This window comes from Physella acuta, unplaced genomic scaffold (genome assembly GCF_028476545.2).
Source record: "Physella acuta isolate Inbredline_101_S28 unplaced genomic scaffold, ASM2847654v3 ptg001000l, whole genome shotgun sequence".
Taxonomy (NCBI): domain Eukaryota; kingdom Metazoa; phylum Mollusca; class Gastropoda; family Physidae; genus Physella; species Physella acuta.
The window spans coordinates 252,319-258,318 of NW_026732517.1; the positions used below are offsets into that span (position 1 = coordinate 252,319).

At 38.1% G+C, this 6,000-nt stretch overlaps 1 protein-coding gene across 2 annotated transcripts in view; it reads right to left on the reverse strand.

Annotated features, from left to right (window-relative positions):
- The window catches only part of LOC131954463 (serine/arginine repetitive matrix protein 1-like), a 32,345-nt gene extending 26,736 nt beyond the window's left edge, over positions 1–5,609 (reverse strand). Inside the window, exon 1 of one of the 2 annotated variants that reach the window (XM_059318168.1) lies at positions 5,543–5,609. The gene's annotated coding sequence lies outside the window, so the exon portion shown is untranslated. Of the gene's footprint in view, positions 1–186; positions 261–5,542 lie in introns of those variants that run through there. The other variant, XM_059318167.1, reaches the window with a different exon arrangement.
- Positions 5,610–6,000: the final 391 nt, after the last annotated feature.

Here is a 6,000-nt window from a genome sequence, read left to right on the forward strand (position 1 = left end):
TTTACGAAATCTTCTACATTTTTAGTTTAATCTACACTTTTTAGTACCTGGCAAGATATCTGCGTGTGATTACTGACACAGCTGAAGACAGACGAACTAATTAACAAATCAGAGTTTTTAAGCAATTAATTCTAAAGCCCGAAATAAAAAATTAAAATACGTTTCTCTTGTTAAAAACTCTCTTACCTGATGTATATTAGCCGTTAAATTCTTCACCGGAAATAACACAACAAGCGGTAAAGTCCACGCGCTGCTGCAATAGCCTCGACGACTGTGTGACGTCACGTGCCGTGTAGTGTTGAAATAGCCCGTCTCGCCGCGCAGGATTGTAGCCGTCTCTCTTCTCGCGAGATCTCGCTCGAGGTGACGACCGCAGCGCGAGAGAGAGCGAGGGTCTTAAAAATGTTGCCATATTTTCGCCGACTCCTGCCCAACGTTTGTTTACACTTTGTATTGAGACCATTTTCGACTCGGTTTAGAGTTTTGGTTTATTTAACGATAACGTCATAGCTCGGCCACCGCGGTTGAACAAATACACACGATGGCCCGGTATTTAAATACACACGATGGCCAAATATTGAAGTTACGAAACAGCGGGTTAACGGGTTAGAGAGCGAGGGAGAACTGCGTTAACGAGAAGGAGAGTTTGGATTTGGTAATAATTGTGAAACACTGGCAGTCACTGAGTCAGTCATAAGTATATCAAAATCATGATAAGCTCAATTGTAAAAATAAAATCACTATCGCAGTTTATACAGGCGGAACATGATTTACAGCCGTGTATGTATGTGTGTGGTTGTTGGGGGGGGGGGGGGGGGGGTGAAGGTGACTCCAGTCAATGGCGTCACAAGGCGGGGTGAGGGTGCGAATTGCACCGAGTTACACAATACAAAAATACAACGGGGTGATACCAAATTGAAAAGTAGCATTGTGATGAGATAATCTGCTTTTCCGGTTAGTTTAATTAAGTAATAGCATATTAAAGTTAAAATCATCATTAGAAAAAATGTGACAAACATCCTAGGGACGGGGAAGCAGGTGACACCACATTATATCTTTAGCGGGGGAGGTGGGGGGGGGGGACAACCCGTGTTACCACAGAGTGAGTTGTTCAACCTTGTGACGCCAGTGGCTCCAGCTACCACCTATGCTACTGTATCATGCTAAAGTTACCCTCAAATGGTCTCCAGATAATATGGTTCACAGAAAATGACTACTGAATGAGCACCTTGAACATATCCTTAAGTTAAGTGTTGTCGAAACTCTATCATTAATTAGGCTAATAATTTTATAGTTACGTCTTCCCGCTTTAAAAAAAATCCTACCCCTATTGCCCATTCCACCAGGTACCTTTATTTTTTTTTTTAAAAATCACAGGCCACGACATGTTTGCAAGTCAGCCCTAAACCTGATCCGCCACTGTTTTCTAACCATAGGATTGGACATAGACAAATCTTGTTATTATACAATAATGTTTTTTTTTTGTTTTGTTTAGGAAGGCACACTCGAAATTATAGCTGACTAATCATAACCCAAACCTGTTTTTGTGTTTATCTATGACAATTTCCTAGCTTAGTGCGACACATACACAAGGACATCTGTCAGAGCGATGCGCCATTTCTAGTACCGTAGCCAAGCACGGGTATAAATAAGCTAGTGACTTTTAGAGACGGATTAATATAAGCATTGGAAAATTTTGTAGTTAGTAATTTTTATTTATTTATTAAGTTTGATGATGCTCATCTCCTTAGATAATATACATAAAATATTTCTTTTGATGTAGGTTTTAAGAAATCTTGATTTAATAGTGGGATTGACAATTAATACATGACAATATATATATATATATATATATATATATATATATATATATATATATATATATATATATATATATATATATATATATATATATATATATATATATATATATATATATATATATATATATATATAAATATTTCAGCATGGGTTATACAGTGAAATTAAAGCTAATATGTATCATTCTATCACTGCATACATGATCTAACTAAAAAAATATTTCTTTACTCACAAAACTTAGTCGGTTCCTTGTCAGAGGTTCCTGACCTTCAGCCAAAATCAAATCCACGTTTGTGATGTACACAATGTTATTGAACGCGCGACAGTGGTTTATCGAGTCACGGTTCATTGCGTCACGGTTCATCGAGTCACGGTTCATTGACCTTGCTTATATTCACGGTCAGAGAGGCCAAGCGTCCAGAGACTAACGGTAATTTAATACTCTGTGGCGTGACGGAGCTTCGTCACAGTGACACTAAGCCACGTCACACGGGGTGCCTGTAGGGGACTGAGTTTAGGCTAGGATCTGAGTGCTAAAGATCCTATTTAGGCTAGGATCTGAGTGCTAAAGATCCTATTTAGGCTAGGATCTGAGTGCTAAAGATCTTACCAGTTTAGGCTAGGATCTGAGTGCTAAAGATCCTATTTAGGCTAGGATCTGAGTGCTAAAGATCCTATTTAGGCTAGGATCTGAATGCTAAAGATCCTATTTAGGCTAGGATCTGAGTGCTAAAGATCATATTTAGGCTAGGATCTGAGTGCTAAAGATCCTATTTAGGCTAGGATCTGAGTGCTAAAGATCCTATTTGGGCTAGGATCTGAGTGCTAAAGATCATATTTAGGCTAGGATCTGAGTGCTAAAGATCCTATTTAGGCTAGGATCTGAGTGCTAAAGATCCTATTTAGGCTAGGATCTGAGTGCTAAAGATCATATTTAGGCTAGGATCTGAGTGCTAAAGATCCTATTTAGGCGAGGATCTGAGTGCTAAAGATCCTATTTAGGCTAGGATCTGAGTGCTAAAGATCCTATTTAGGCTAGGATCTGAGTGCTAAAGATCCTAGTTAGGCGAGGATCTGAGTGCTAAAGGTCCTATTTAGGCTAGGATCTGAGTGCTAAAGATCCTAGTTAGGCGAGGATCTGAGTGCTAAAGATACTATTTAGGCTAGGATCTGAGTGCTAAAGATCATACCAGTTTAGGCTGGGATCTGAGTGCTAAAGATCCTACCAGTTTAGGCTAGGATCTGAGTGCTAAAGATCCTATTTAGGCTAGGATCTGAGTGCTAAAGATCATACCAGTTTAGGCTGGGATATGAGTGCTAAAGATCCTACCAGTTTAGGCTAGGATCTGAGTGCTAAAGATCATACCAGTTTAGGCTGGGATCTGAGGTGTAAGTTGAGGTGTATGTTGAGGTGTATGTCCCGATGTGTTGTAGATATTGTCTTAATGATATTAAAACATCTTTAACTGTTTAATGAATAAATGTTGATGTCGTAAGAGTGTTTTGATGTCATTTTCTGGTAGTCTTGATGATGACGTTTTGATGTAGACTTTAGAAAATCTCGATTTGAAGGTAAAACATCTGCAGCACGTCTAAAGGACATATAATGACGTCTTAAGGACGTGATGAAGGTGACAATGACGTGATTACAACATGACGTACGTGTGTGATGACTCTTTGGTACGTCTTAAAGATAGGCTTCTATAGGACTTTATAAAGGACGTGATAGAGACTGATAGAAACATATTCAATATAGACCAACAATAATAATATATCCCTCTTGTGTATTACGTCACACGCTAAAAGCTCGGCACCGAGAAAGTCTTCAGACCCTGGTTCTTTTACAGCTAATATTTGAGCAGAACGGCCTCGCGTTTGTATGAGTTTGTAGAAGTTTGTAGAAGTTTGTCAGCGTTCTGTTCGTCAAGACACGACAAAAAACAAATGGTACAGGGAACCATAAGCCCACCCGTGACCGCCGTAGACATACGTACATAGAGTCGAGGGGAAATAGGACCCCACAGCAAATATATCGTCACGTGATTCCCGCTGATTTAACGGCCCACTACAACGGCGGAGGTTTGTGAGACAAGAGCGAGAAGTGGCTTGAATAGGTCGTGTCGGTGACTGATCTATCCGACACGACAAAAGGTCGAGGTGACATGAGTGTGACAAACTGAGCACATATCTTGCTTGTAGAAATGTACTCTTTTATATACTGCATATATATATATATATATATATGCATGTTTATATATATATATATATATATATATATATATATATATATATATATATATATATATATATATATATATATATATATATATATATATATATATACATATATATATATATATATATATATATATATATATATATATATATATATATATATATATATATATATATATATATATATATATATATATATATATATATATATATATATATATATATATATATATATATATATATATAGACACACACTAACACACTCATCCCCACACTTACTCATATACACACAAGCATATAACACACGCATACAGACCCAAGCAAACACACGTGTACACACACATAAACACACAGAGACTTAAAAACTTAAAAACTTTACATGGAATTTCTCGCTATTCAACAAAAGAGAAAGTAAACGAAACAATTCGTTGTTGAACTAACGTCAAGTACTTTGTTTATTTTTCTACAAAGATTTTTGTCCGAAATATTTCAGTGCAGCTACAAAGGTATCACTTTACATCGCTGTAAAAATAACATAACGTTCTTGTATTAAAACTTTCGATTGAAATCTCAGTTGAGCCGCACCAGCTGTGAATTGTTCTACCGTTATTAACAGCTTACCATGCAGCGTTACCCATAGCGCCAGAACAATAGAGTTTGTCGTATCATACTTCCTGTCGTGGGAACAAATCCTAGCTTTGCATTCCTTTCATCATGCAAGGTTTAAGTGTACTGTAGCGGCGTGAGATAAAGTAATTTTACGGGAATCTTGTACACTTTACGTAGTTGTACGCTGTCGTGCTTTGGTGAAATAAATCAACGCTAGTCTCTTGTTTATATACAGATACAGTTTGTTAATTGACAAATGGTTTGGACACATCTTGTGCATGCCAACAAAAGAACATCACTGGACAGGCGATTGGAATCCCTAAGGAAAGAGGAAAGTAGGTAGGCAAAAATAGACTTGGGAAAGATCAGTTGTTAGTGAAGGACAGGCAGACGGATTGTTATGAACCAACTTAGAGGAGTCGCCACAAAACCAAGGACGATGGAGAGGTGGGGTTACGTCCCTACGATCCACAAACAATCCACTGAAATGATGATAACAGACACACATACAAGATCACTGTACACATACAAGATCACAGACACACATACAAGATCACTGTACACATACAATATCACAGACACACATACAAGATCACAGACACACAAGATCACAGACACACATACAAGATCACAGACACACATACAAGATCACAGACACACATACAATATCACAGACACACATACAAGATCACAGACACACATACAAGATCACAGACACACAAGATCACAGACACACATACAAGATCACAGACACACACACAAGATCACAGACACACATACAAGATCACAGACACACATACAAGATCACAGACACACAAGATCACAGACACACACACAAGATCACAGACACACATACAATGTACTCACTGTACCATACCGTAGTGTATTGCACTGTACTACACTGCACTGTAATATACCGAACCGTACTGTACAATACCGTACTGCACCATACCGTACTGTACTATACCGTACAGTATTGTACCGTACCGTACTGTAATGGTGAATGACACATCCTCAGGTACAGGTTTACATTAAGACAAAGACCACATGTTGAAGTGGTCACTTAAAAAAAACCAGGAAGGAACTTGAGACTTAGCTCGATGTTACAGCTAGCATAGGTTTGCACGTCTACAGCTTATCTTCCATGAAAACATTGACTGTATTGCTGCGTCTGTCATATACATGGACACGTACATTGGATCTCTGTAACTAAGGGTGCTTTGATACAGGTGCTGTGGATCTCTGTAACTAAGGGTGTTTTGATACAGGTACTGTAAAGTAGAAGCTACATAACGCCACACATCAATATATATATTGCAAACCTCGAGTCTTGTA